Source organism: Betta splendens, chromosome 6 (genome assembly GCF_900634795.4).
Source record: "Betta splendens chromosome 6, fBetSpl5.4, whole genome shotgun sequence".
NCBI classification, from domain to species: Eukaryota; Metazoa; Chordata; class Actinopteri; order Anabantiformes; family Osphronemidae; genus Betta; species Betta splendens.
Genome location: NC_040886.2, coordinates 12849061 through 12863072, shown reverse-complemented (window position 1 = coordinate 12863072; position 14012 = coordinate 12849061).

Sequence of the window (14012 nt, the reverse complement as noted above, 5' to 3'; positions counted from 1 at the left end):
AGCTTGACAAACAAGGTATTTATTGCACAGTTTCTGTGCAGGAATACGGAGCTAAAAATAATTATGGGAAGGCTTTTTAATCAGTCTTGCATTAAGGCAATTCCACTTCTGGCATATTGATCTAGTCAGCTAAGTAGCAGAGGGTGTCGTTAAACAGTTTGAGCCACGCTGGTGTAAATTAACAGGAGGTGAACTAATGAGACGACCCTGAAAGCAGAAACGGCTTCACAGATGTGCGGCTGGTGGTTCCTCTGCTCTTTGCATTTGCATCACAGGTGTGTCCAAGCATTTGACTGGGAATGAAGGGTTGGCAGAAATGTTTTAATTTATAACTTAGAGAATGTTTCCGTTTCAGCGTAAGACGTGCAAACACGTCATCCTTCAGCTACAGGACGCTGTCAGCGGCGCCGCTTGGGTCCAAACACGCCGCTGTCCTCATCTGTGACGGCTCTCGCTCCGCTTTGTGCGGCCATGAATTCGGCCCCGGGCGTTATGGACGGCTTCATTAGCGGTGAGAGCTCATCTCATTAGACAGCGAACGCCACCAGTGCTGAGTCTACAACCAGCTGTCAGAGCTTTGATGACACATTCCTCCACAGACCTTCTTCAGCAGCTTCTCGGCGTTTACTGCTCCGTTTATAGGCGCTGACCACACATCAGTCACGCCTCTGTCTCCACTGTACAGCAAAATGACTGTTTCTAACCTACACCTGAATGGCCCTCGTCAAACAAACCATTTCCTCCTGCTGTAACGGTCAATCTTTAACCTTGTTTTATACAGAAATATAGTGTCCAGTTACAGCGACTAAAATATTTAGTCTGCGCTTTCGCTAGCTCCGCGGTCAGTCATGCGTCGTCTGCGCTGCATTATGCACTTACTGACCATGTAAACATGCCTCACTACATTCTGCAACCTGCCATTTTATGCAGTAATGCCTTAAATCAGTCCAGATTAGATCTCACAGGAAGCCTGCACTTACTGACGCTGGAGGAAAAGCTGACACATTTCTCCATCTTTGGTGCAAAACCTTCTCCAACAATAACTAACAATAATATTAAGATTGTAATGAATCGCACAGGTAGTATGACTCATCACAAAACTGGTTATTGCAATTGCTTTGAAAATTATGACAGAATCTAAAAAGAACATTTTTCTTCAATGCATTTGTCCCTCAGCCTTCAGTTTTTCTCTCTGCAATTGCGTTATACCAGATGCAAGTGTCCTTAATTTAGAATTTAATCTACTATTTACACATTTTAATAGAATAATTATTCTGGCAGTCGGACATTACATTCATATTTTGCAATCAGAAAGCCACAGGACCTCCTCCCATATTGGTGAAATAGAGATTATTTTACAAATCATCCCCCCTAGCAGGCGCAATGCCTCGTGCATATTCATAGGTTTCTGAGATTTCCAATCAAAGCGCCTGGCAGATCTCTGGTGTGAGCGGTGCCTCTCTCTCCTCTATGAATCATTCATGCTGTTTAGCTCACAGTTGTTTGGGTGCATCTGGCTCGGGGAGGTATGGGGTTGGCCAAATGGAGAGGCCACATGGTGGCTCCAGATGTTTTGCTTTTGTATATGCACAGCTCATCAAAAACAACAAGCCGTGCCACCCTGGAGTCGCTGCCATCTGGGGGAGACCAGACAGCAGCTTCTCGCGTTCCCCGCTCAACTATTTGAAAAGATACCAGCTATTTCCAGACAGGGCCCTAACGTCATATTCAGCAACTCGGAGTCCCTGGTCGGTAAATGTTGGGCAGCAGGCTGCTAATTTAAAGACGCTCCTTCAGCTGGAGGGCCTGGATTAAAAGGAAGCCAACATCTGCACGCTACGAACCCCTGCAGCTCCACGCGCTTCTGCAGCCGCCGTGCGTCCGACGCGTGCAAAACGGGGAAAAAGCAAAGGGATCAATATAAAAATGATTAACAATGCTAATCACCCAACCCTGTATATCTTCTAGTGCTTCATGAATTTCAACGCTGCATAAATCAGGCTAAATAATGTGAGAAATGTCGGCGCGCTGAAGTTCACTTCCTGCGTAAAGTTTCTAAATATCTGTCAGGTCATATTATCCTGAGTGCTGTGTGCTCTGTTCTAAGCAGGCTCTTTGTGTCCGGCCCCATGTGCACATCACACCGATTCCCAGATCCCTGCCACTCTCGGTAAAATCATTATTTAGTCCTTTTGTAAGCAAGAAGTGTCCCAGATCACAAATTAATCTTTCATATGTTTCCAAGATCTAGCCTTCTGTAATCCCATCTGTATGAGACACAACAAAGCACAGCGCGCGCGCCCATGAATTATTCATCCGGTTCTCATGAAAGGCTTTCGTTATGTCTGTCATGTTTCACTCTTGCAAGGAAAATCCATTGATCCTTGCCTTTTCTCTGACAACAAGAACAAACAAGCAACATCACATGGCTGTACATTTTCTCACACGCCGGCGAACAGATGCGGGAAAAATGCACCACTAAGACGATGCATAGCGTGCCTATATGCATAATGTATACATGCATGTTGCTTCTGTGCACAGACGCATACGTATCATACGCGTCTCCTTGCTCTTAACTAATAGCTGCAAGTGCAACCTCAGGGGAAATGATTCAACCCAAACACAGTGCGGCTCAGTGGATTAGGGCACATGTGGCTTGCCAGTAATCATTTATCTCCAGTAGTTTTATAATCTAATGGGCATGTCTTCTTTCTGACAGGTTGCCTTCATAATTCAGTGCAACAGAATAGATAAAACAGCATTGTTAACAAGAAAGGGCTTTAAATCACAAGCACGGAGTGCATTTCCTGTGCAATATTAATGTGGAAAGTGTGTTTGTGTACGAGGAACAAAGGGCAGAGTGTTGTACATCAATTGGCTGACAGCGCTGCAGGCTCTACAGTCCAGGCTCTGCTTACCCCGGCTGTGGCACGGTGTGTACAGACCAGGGCTCGGCGCTGGTGAAAAGAGAGGCCCATTTATAATGTATAGGCCTGCTGGAGCGCGGGGCGCCGGGTCCGCTCGGGTCCGTGTGGCTGCTCCTCACGTCGCTTCAGCCGAGACCCTTATTTACTGTAAAGGATTTCCTCTGGAGGCTTGTTGGAAAGTGTGTGTGTGTGTGTGTGTGTGTGTGTGTGTGTGTGTGTGTGTGTGTGTGTGTGTGTGTGTGGAGGGGGGGGGGCTGACTTACCGACAGGTACGTGTTTACAATGGCTATTGTAATGACAAGATGGTGTCTTGTCAGGATGGGGTTCGACCACCGCTTATCTGCAGCTTCAGTAGCAGTCAGAGGCGTCTGAACGGATCCTATATAGAACAAAACCTCCATTCAGATCAATGGAAAAAAAAACCTCACTTTTATTAAAAGACACTGTACAGTTATTATTATTCCCGATGCACCTGTGGCTTGTTCTACTCTTGTCACTCATGCTTATTTCATAGCACACTACAGCTCTGATATGACAAGTTACTTGTGCTGATTGTGTGTACTTGACTATGTAGATTATACAGCAGCTTGCAGGATAAGAGTGCTGTTGTTGGCCCAGGCTGCCTCCTCCCTGCCTGTCAGCGCCAAGCAGAGATGAGCTTGTGGCCCGCTCTGTCTGCTGTTAATCCTGCCTGTTCTGCTTTGTCAAAGCTGCTGTTTGAACAATGGAGCTGTCTTCTTGTCTGCTAATTTAGGAACAAACATTTGCCTGCATAGCAAACAAGCTCTCCCAGGAAGTGCTATTAATAGGATAATTAAGCAGACGGTAATGAGCAGGATTACTGCTAATTATGACAAGATTTGTTTTGGCATTTGCCTGAGAGGCAGCGGAGTGTTAAAGTCTGCACAGGAGTTCATCGCTGCACTGAGCAGGCAGGCACCTGAGTAAACAGACTGGGACACGCCGGGGGTACGGGCGCGTGCATGGCTGGCTGTTTTTGCAGATGGGAATGTTGTGGGGATGAGTAGCGGGGAGGTGGGTGATAGCAAAACAATGCCTGAGGTGGTGCCAGAGCAGCCCGTCGCTTCCAGACAGGGTCGATCCAGGACCCGTCTTTGTGACTCTACGGCCGCCGCTGAGCCTGTAAACAGCAGGTGGAAGGCGTTTGTTAATCACAGTAGCTGAATCCTACGAGGGTCACAGCCAACTGTGTCCTGAGTAAGATGCTCTTGACTATGTTCAGATTTACCCCAGTGCAGTGGACCCTGGGTTCCATCAGGTGAAGGACTCATCAGCTGCCTGTACAGAAGCATTAATTAGGCCTTAACTAATTAACGCCTTGATAAGTAGCATCGGTTTTACATCTTAACTGGATATTGGTTTGTTTAGGGTCATGTTTGACTTTGGCTGAACATGGCTGCTTTGAGTCCAGTGACACATAAAACAGCCGCGGTCAGAAAGGCAAGAAGGGTTCCGTTATGTATTTCAGCACCACAGGAAAATAATGGCAAGACAATTAGTATATTTGGAGCTGGTGAATAGAATATATTTACATATTACACATTGCATTTCCATTGCTTTATGATGGCCGACAAAGGTGAACAGCTAACATTAATTGCAGGGGCTGGTTGTATAAACAGATCGTCTCATTTGGAAGTCAAAGGAAACGTTGACAATCTAATGAACTACACAGCACAACATTGTCAAAAAGATTTTTTAACTAATCACTTTTGTCATTAGAAAAGGCTTGTTTCATTTGAAGGGAAACTTTGCAGATGACAAAGAGGGCAAACAGGCAAATCTTTTAGTATTTGTAGAATAATTGTCATTCTGTCACATGATAAGAGATTAAATTAGACTGTTCCTGAGAGAATTGTACTCTGAAGAATTAAACCGAGGGGTGACTTGAGACGAAACCTTAATTCACAAGATTCAATCAAAAACAAACAGGACTAGCTGAGGTAAAGGGGAATCTTAATGTGATTGTAGCTAAAGCTCAGACATTGAGCCGCCTCCATTAAAGCTTGCCACACGGCCCAGCGGCTCCAGATAAGACAGCTGAGTCGGGGATTTAGGGCTTTGGCTTATCGTCATCTTCACACCACTGTCTCACCGAGAGCAGAGAACACGGCTCCCAAATCCTCTCCGACCGGGAACTCAGTTTCTCTTTGGGCTGTAGTTGCAGTCCAACTGGGGAAAAGGTGCATTAATGGGTTACACCTCTCAATTAGGACCTTGATCTCTGAGCCTCCTCGCGACACACAGCGGCTTTGGCGCTTTTTCACTCTGCAGCAGAAGCTGGGATAAGATTAGAGGGAAGGAAAGCTGTGTCGAGTAGTGTTTCAGAAATAAAATTGCTTTTATTCCACCCAACATGTGTTCGGTGAGATTAAGGCATAATCTTACAACGTTTAATAAGAGCCCGTTTGTGGCCTTCCGGCTGAGGCAGGAAAAGTGGAGCATGCCTGCTCTACTTTAAATCCTGTTTATTGAATTATAAAGAACCTTAAAGGATCAGGAATGTGACTCATACATTTAAATATTTTATTGTTTTTTCACGTCAAAGCACATCATGAAGTAAAGACCGCGCCACAGTTTTAGAAAACTTTTTCTCCCCAGCAATATATTCTTCTAAATATACTTGAACTGCATCAACGTGTGGGACGTGTTCTCACTTATTGATGGATTAGGTTTCGCAGGGTGGTTTATGTTAATTCGTGCAAAAGGCACAATATCAATTACTGGTGGATATTTGGTGGAACACGAGTAATGATCCCAAAAATAATGAAATGAAGATTTGTTACCGCAGCCCACATTCAAGTGCTGCTGTATTCCTCCAACATGAGGCCATATTGGAAATCCCCAACCTCAATTTATGTAATCCAAAGCCCTTGCATGAACTTCAGCTTGAGCTCTGGCTTTCAAGAGGTATTTGGAAGTTAAAGTCTCAGATCAGATTTGGACAGATTAGAATTAAGAGTTGGATGTCTGGGAGGGGTGGATATGAGGATTTGCACTGCTCCACGAGACGGCCTTGTCAGTGATAAGTTATACTGAGCCACGAGTAAGAGGATTGCCCAGACTAATCCGAATCAAAAGACATACCATGTGAATTACATCCCGAAACAGGTTCGCTTACAGAGATTAGGAGCCTGCATGTAAATCCTGTCATACTCTACTTGGCACTGGAAGATGAGCCCGAAAGAATAAACACAAACATGTGCTTTGTAGCCTGCTGCAACTGCTGGCACCAGGTCAGTCATCGAAACCCTCGCTTCCCTTGATTACGGCTTCCTTTTTGCCATTCGTCAGAAGATTAGATGTCCACTGATGAGGCTATGTGGGCCAAGCGCACTAATTATTCTCACCACATCCAGGAAAGTGCTTATATTGAAGGTTTGCAGTATCCCTCCCACCGTGAACTGACACCCACAAATACCAACACAGCAGCTTGCTCCCTCCCCTCCCCTCCCCTCCGCTGCCATCATCACTAAGCGAAGCTCTGGTTCAATGAAGCATTTATTTCTCTTCCTGTTGAACATGGGTGATTCTATCAAGGTATCTGGCGCTTGCCGTAATACAAGGCTCGCAGTTGAGACGTCAAAGAATGCTGCTCTCTGCCGTAGTCAATGAAAAAAATGCCTCGCCATCCGACCCCCTCCCCCCCAGTCTCTCCCTCTCTCTCTCTCCAGAAGTACTGAACAAACAAGACTTGTATCCCTGGCCCAGAAATGCTTCAAAGAGCACATGTCTGCTGGGACTGGCTGTGAAATGTAGAGCAGTGCTGGCTGCTTAGCTGTGCATTTCAGCCAGAGCAAGCTCCTAAGAGCGCCACAGAAATCTGGGCAGATCTGTAAACCAGGGAGAGTGAAGCATGAGGCACAATCTCTCCCACTGCAACATCTTCAGACGGGGGAAACATGGTATTAAAAAAAAAAAAGCAGGGTATGTGTTATCCGCCACGCACACATTTCATATTCACTGGCCTGCGTGCTCGTTGCTGTGGGTAATAAGACACAGTGATCCCAGAAGTCTGACTTCCACGGGCCGCAGTTACATGCTTCAGATAAAAACTAATGAATAATATCACAGCTTAAAGACAGAGCGAATCTGTTTGGCCCTGATGTTTACCGGGGAGATATACTATTGTAATTCCGCTGCACATCAGGCCCTGTGAAAAATGCAGCAAAGCAAAGCTGTTTTGTTGTAGATTGAATGGATGTAAATGCTTTAGGGTACAGTGTAAATGGAAAGCACTGAGACGAAAGCAGTAGGAGCCAGCAGAAGAAAAACCATCAAGCGGTGGTGCAAAACTCTCGGCAGCGCTATGAAGCATGCCGAATAGAGGGCTCTTACTGCAGTATAACGGCTCATAAAGCCGCAAATGGTATTTCCACTTCATTCAGTCTCAGGGCCAGGTTCCAAGCAGCTCCTCGACGATGGAATTGAACCCATTAGCAATCGATTAAAGAACCAGCGTGTAGTCATCACTCTGCCGGCGAGGGGGTGCGGGTGGGGGTGGGGGGCAGGTCTGGCGAGCAGGGGGGGGGGGGGCAGTGGTCACCAGAGGCTCCCGGGGACTCGGGTTCAACCCTTTGTTTGCGTAGACGCGCCGGCCGACGCTTCAACCTCAGATCCCACCTCCGCTAAGCAGATTAGGACGCTCGCACGCGGAGCAGGAGGCGCTCAGCGATGCAGAGCATGGCGGCTGGTGATTGATTGACAGCGAGGTGCGAGGCTGCGCCCCCCCACGCGACGCGACGCACCGACACCTGCTGCTCCCCGACGAGGACGATGAGCATATTCATAAGTCCTATTGAATGTTTGAGCCATGGCTGTTTACCCAGACCATGAGATATGAATGATGAACAATTTAACCTTTGGAAAGAGATTAGAATTAAACTCAAGTGGCCGTGAACCAATCCATAAAACTATATGAAAACAGTTAATAAATCAGATTCTGTCTAATTGTGATTCCACTCACCTACGCCCCTATAATATATATGTGCTCCATACGTAACAGGCTGTCAGCTTTATTCTTGGGGCCGACCTCTGTCTGCACGGGCCTCATAACTGACATTTTCAATTACATTGCAAACAACTTATCAATATGCATGGATTTCCCAGCCAATATCACAGCAAACAGAGTCGTTTGGAGAGCCCAGTCTGTCAGGGGAGAGAAATGGGGCAGACATGTCAAGGTCAGGATTTTGTTAATGAGGGACGGGCCGCTGAATAATTGAATGGGCTGAGCGGTATCGACTGTTGAAGCAGAAGCGTTTAAAGCGTTGGCGATCGTTAAGGAAAATCCTCCCAGCACTTTATGTTCCATGGCAGTAATTTATGCAGGGGCATCCAAGCGGGTGCCGTATGGTTCACAGCACCGAATGCACTAAGCAATGAGTGGATTAGCCAAGCACACTTTAGAAACAGCAGCCAAGCGTGCAAGTCATTCCTATGGATGAAGCCGCGGCTGCGGCAGCGCAATTATTCAGCTGTGCATTTTAAACAACGAGGGGAGCGCCGCATCATCCGCCCCGCGGACGCGGCGGGAACGCCGGGAAATTTGGAACGGAACGTCAGAAACGGCAAATTACGTATCGCAAAGAGCACGTTCGAATAGCGAGAGCGAGGGGAACTGATGTAAACGGGTCCTTAAAGGGGAAAAAAACCCATCTGATGGACTGAACTAATAACTTCAGCCGGTTTGGAATTCGCTGGCAAACACTGTGATATCTGGCTACAAAAAATACACTGATAAGTGTTGGATCAAAGGCAGCAGATGCAAATGCATGTAAACAAACCAAGTCGTACGGCTCCGGCCAAATGCCCCCTTTGTTTTGAGCACATTTTTAATCTGCACCAAGAACTGCTCAAGCTGTTGTTGTTGTTGTTGTAGTAACACACTGGACCAGTTCTCAGGCCTTTAAGCCTCGGCCCCTCTCTCCTCTCTGTAGGTTGGAGCTTTTGGGGGGGGGGGTCTAATCCCTCTATGTAATTACTGCTCCCTGCAATGGCCAGACCATCTCTGTGTAAATCAGATTAGCTGACCTAAATCGCTCTTGTTTCTCTCTACCCCATCAAACAATTCCTTATCTGCACCCGGAGAACTAGACGACACACGGACACCGCTCCTCCAACCTCCCGCCCCCGAAGACGCGGCCTGTTTATGTGATCAGCGCAGGAAAGCAAACAGAGGCCCGGCGGTGCACAAACGGGCCGGGCCGGGGGGAGCGGGGGGGGGGCTGAGACGCAGATAAGCAGCTCGCATCACATCTGCACCTCCGCGTCGGGCCGTTCAAAGCGGAGGAAGCGCGGCGGACGACGCGTCTTAAGATGCGATAAAGGTCAGCAAACGCCATAGAGACGCAGCGCTCGTCTCCGCCGCCGTCCCTCGCGCCTCCTTCTCATCCAATTTATGCCTCAGGTCATACGTTTACAACTGGTGGGACTGGGGGAGGGGAGGGGGGGGGGGGGGGCGTAGAGAGGAAATGCTGCTCTTCAGCAGGAATAGAGACGGGCTATAGTGAAGAGGGGGAACAAATGAGGTCTGTGATCCTGTCTGCCCCCACCCCACCCCCCACCCCCCACCCCCCACCTCGGAGCCCCCAATCAGGCTGAACCACTGCGACAGCCAGGCCTTTGTTGCCGTCTGAATGGAGGTTAAATATCCCTCGAATCAGAGCTCTTTGGCTTTCTGGACGCATAGTCAGAGACCCAGCGCCTTTCACATGCTAATGCCCATGTTTTTTATTTTCTTTGTAACCATGGTTAGACAGCGGTATCGTGCTAAAGGGTGATGAATAAAGCGGGTGAATTTGTTTTTTTTAACCCCCCCTCCCCCTTTCTCCTCTTTTCTCCCACCCCCTCTGCCTTTCGCTCGCTCCCCCCTTTTATCACCATCTTTTGGAGGCAGCCCACATTCCATCCCCCTCCTGCAGGGGTTTAAAAAAGCACAGATGGTCTCTCCTGACCTGCTATTCATCATTGTGTCAAAAGCTTTGTCATAAAAATGCTCCCCAACAACGAGCTGGAGGATTTTATTTGTTTCTATTGATGAGCCCCGTTAATTTCACGGACGTCTCATTAGGCTTAAACCACCAATTAATTTCCTTTGTTCTCATTAAATGGCTAATTCTAAACATGAACTGCGCTGACAATGCGCGCTGCTCAGAGCCAAAGCCAGACAGCGCTGCCGCCGCCACCGAGCCGCCGATGCGTGAAGCAGGTAGAGGGAGAAAATTGAAGAGCGGGGGGGGGGAGTGTGAGATGCGGGGGGGGGGGGGGGGGGGGGGGGGGGGGGGGGGGGGGGGAGAAAGTGGTGGCAAGAGCAGGAAAGAGAGGCAGCGAAAGAGAGCTCTGACAAAAGCCCCTGTTAATTTGTAGACGCCCTTAACACTAGGCACGGATGGCGACTCATTAACTGCTTGCGGGTTTTTTTTCCCCTGCCGAGGGATCAAGTGGCCCTCAGGAGTAAAGGTTGTAATCATCTGTTGGTGGCAGCAGACGCCACTCAGGATGAAAGTAAAAATGATAGAAGAATAAATAAAAAAACACAAATGGGAACGAAAAAAAAAAAAAAAAATGAAGGGCACAGACTGGAAACCAAGGCAGTAATTTCTCTATTGGAAGTGCGCTCACAAAAGCTATCTTGCGCCCGCGCTCTATTACGGCAGAGCAAGCTGTCATTATGGCCAAGAATATATGGAAGCCTCATAATATCCAGAGATTGGTAGTTTGTTAGACAGCACTGTACAATTTGCTTCAGCCTTGAAGGATCCTTGAGTCTCTCTTGACAATTTACCGAGGGAATTGCCGAAGCGTTGCCTTTTGTCTGCTGGAGACACAGGGGCAATTATCCAGCCTCCTGTAATGTTTCCCTGACTTTAATCTCCTGGCTGAGAGCGTAAAGCAGAATGGGTAAGGTTTCAGAGTGCCTCTGGGTTCTATTAACACACAACTGCTGTTTCTGTTCAGGCCAGGCAGCCAAGAGAGGACTGCAATCTGACAGACAGGCCTCCCCTGGGCTTTTAGGGAGAAAACATGATTATGTCATAATATATTTTCAAAAAGAGATCCATATGAAAGATTGCCCCTCTGTCTTTTCAATCTACCACGGCTATGCTTTTGTCAGGCACAGTGGGAGCACTGGGAATGACAGATGCTTCAATGAACCAAAAAGGAATAGAAATAAAGTGTTTTACCAGGGAAAAAAGAATCACCAGAGAGAGGAAGCGGGAGGAAGGAAATCCAGTTTCACTTACAATCTTATCAAGTGAATCAAATGAAAGAATCTGGTGTGAACACGTTGGTAAAAGTGTGCGTTACCTCATAATTCACCACTAAATCTGTGAGTTTAGTATGAATTAATCTCATAATCATGCACACATAAAATAATACACAAACTGGCAGGTTCTTATATGCATAGTCTCTGGTTCCAGCTTTTCAGATGAGATGATTTGATGTTTCAGTCACATCCTCTGCCTTTTCATTAACAAAGCAATCAAATATTCTAGGCAACAAATTACAGTTACTTGCAGCTGTAAACCTCTGCAACCTAATTCTTGAGGCCTGTCCAGTAAACTGAATGCAAACAGATCACGGGCTGAGAACAAGCCTGGTACCTGGACAGAGCCGAGCTTTCCAGCTCCATGCAGCCACTCCACTACTTCTATGTAGAAGAGCTATCCAAACAGCCAAGAGACGGGGGTGGGCAATCTTGTGATCAAAGCATAGTATGCCTTTTGGAGTGTAGGCTGCTCTCTGCACCTCTCGAGTGAGAGCTACAGTGCACTACATCAACACTGCAGTGAGTGCGTTGGCTGCGGGAAGCACAAAGGTCCAGTGTTCCCAACGACAGGCCCGCTGCTCTGAGTGATCGCCTGTGATGTCAGAGCAGGAGAGATGTTCCCGTGCAATTACAATTAGGATGCGTGTCCCGGAGAAGACGTGCGTTAATTAAATTCACTCAAACAATTTGTAGTCTGCCAATATATGGACCTCTCTTTAATTAAAGCTGTATATAGATGTGATCTGAGTCATTATACAGGTTGTGGAAACGTGGAAACGCAAGAACATACAAGAAATTTTATTAGTATTTGATGTTTTGCACGTTTTTTTCTTCCTTTAAAATTATTTATCTTATTTCAGGATGTCTAATCATATTTACTCATTTTCAATATCAGAAACACAACCATTAAGAAAACACGTCTATGTGCACCAAGCAATAAAGCAATAAAAAGACTTAAAACAGGTATTACTAATTACAATAAATATCTTTTACTACTATAAAGGAATGTAGCAACAGAAATCTATGCTAATTAGCCACACATGCTCACCTTCAGACTATGTTTAGTTAAAATCTGATTTCGCTGTTTGCTGTTCTAAAGGTGCTGTTGAAAACTCACCATGGGAAGGCTTGAGAGGTGGCTGATGGGAGTTGTAGTTCCCTCCTTCCCTGGGTAAACATCGTGGTTAGCCTCTGCTAGCTTCCTCACCCCAGGGCTGTTGTTGATTCAAAGCAAGATTCTAATTAGACCCGTTACTGGGAGGTTCTAGTTTAACCCTGTTTAGTTCTGCTGACCCGTCAGGTACCAGCGCCGGCCACAACGCCAAAATCCAGACCGAAGCATCAGCAGGTTGACAGGTGCACGGCTGTTAGCCAGAAGGTTACAATTTAATATATTTGTTTCTTTTATGTGGATCTTTGTCTAAAAATGTGCAGTTTTACAACTTCAATATTTACAACTACTACATAGCTGCTTTCAGAGTCATGAGATTATAAAACTGTCTTTTGTGTATAGAAGTAGAAGCTAAATCACCTCAAACAGGACGTTTATTAACAAACAGCTATTAAGAGGACAGATGTTAATCATCTGTAAAGAATTATGGTGTTTTAGAAACAAACAAAGCTCAGAATGGACGCAGGGAAAACGCCATCTCAATACCACAATTTCCTCTGTAATTAGTCATGTTGCTTATACACCTCCAGCTGTGCCTTAATCAAAGAATGTGTGTGGAAATATAATTAAGGCGTTAACATAATGCACATAATGAAGAAGTACAAAGAATTTGTCTTGATCTCAACATCAAAGAGCTGGTTCCTTCTCGGGGCATTAGTATCATACAAATCTAATTACTCTGGGTATCGAATCAGTGGATTTTAGTGGCTACTTGGAACAAATACAAAGGAACCTCCCAGCAGGTCCCTAGTCTCTTCTAGTGGAAAAAAGCCCTCATGAAAAGACATATTAAACAGGTGAAAAATATAAGAGTCATCACTAAGAATTAGATTCTTTCAGCTTCTGCCCTCGAGCTGCGGTGACACAAACCTGCTCAGTGCAGAATGTCCATTGACCTCTATATCTAAAATAGCATCCAGTCTATTACTGTGACTGTATCCTCTGACTAGGCTCTAAGACGCCACAGGGCCAAGTGCAACATCAAGTTCTTGTGCAGAGCGTCTCGTGAACATCAGCAGTCCGAGCACCGCAGCGGCAGCAGAAGCTCTGGTAGCGGCGTCGGCGGCAGAAATCCAGCCTAATCCAAATGAATCCGGGTCTCCCAGGTTTGTTCATCGTGGTTGGAGGGTGATGACTGCCCTGCTTTGCTGGGGTGCTTATCTGCTGTCAGTGGTCGGTGGCTGTACAGGCCTCGTGTTATCAGGGCTCAGTCTGCTCAGGGATTAAAGGGCCCATGGAAAGTAAACACAGAACCTGTCCTTTGCTTATCTGTCCCAAGAGAGAGTGTATATATGTATGTGTGTGTGTGTGTGTGTGTGTGTGTGTGTGTGTGTGTGTGTGTGTGTGTGTGTGTGTGTGTGTGTGTGTGCGAGAGAGGAAACGAGAGAGAAGCCTGTTTCCATGGCAACCTCCTCCTTTAACCCCCACCCCTCCCCTCTAGAGGAGAACCCTGGTGGTCTTTGTGTAATGCGATTCCACTAGAATGCACTGTGGATTAGAGCTGCACTGCCTTCGGGCCCTAGGCAGGGCAACAGTGAAGACATTATTACCCAGATCAAATGCTGTAATCACTAGGCACTGGGGGCTTTCACATCCATTGCAGATAAAACCTAGAACTGGCAAT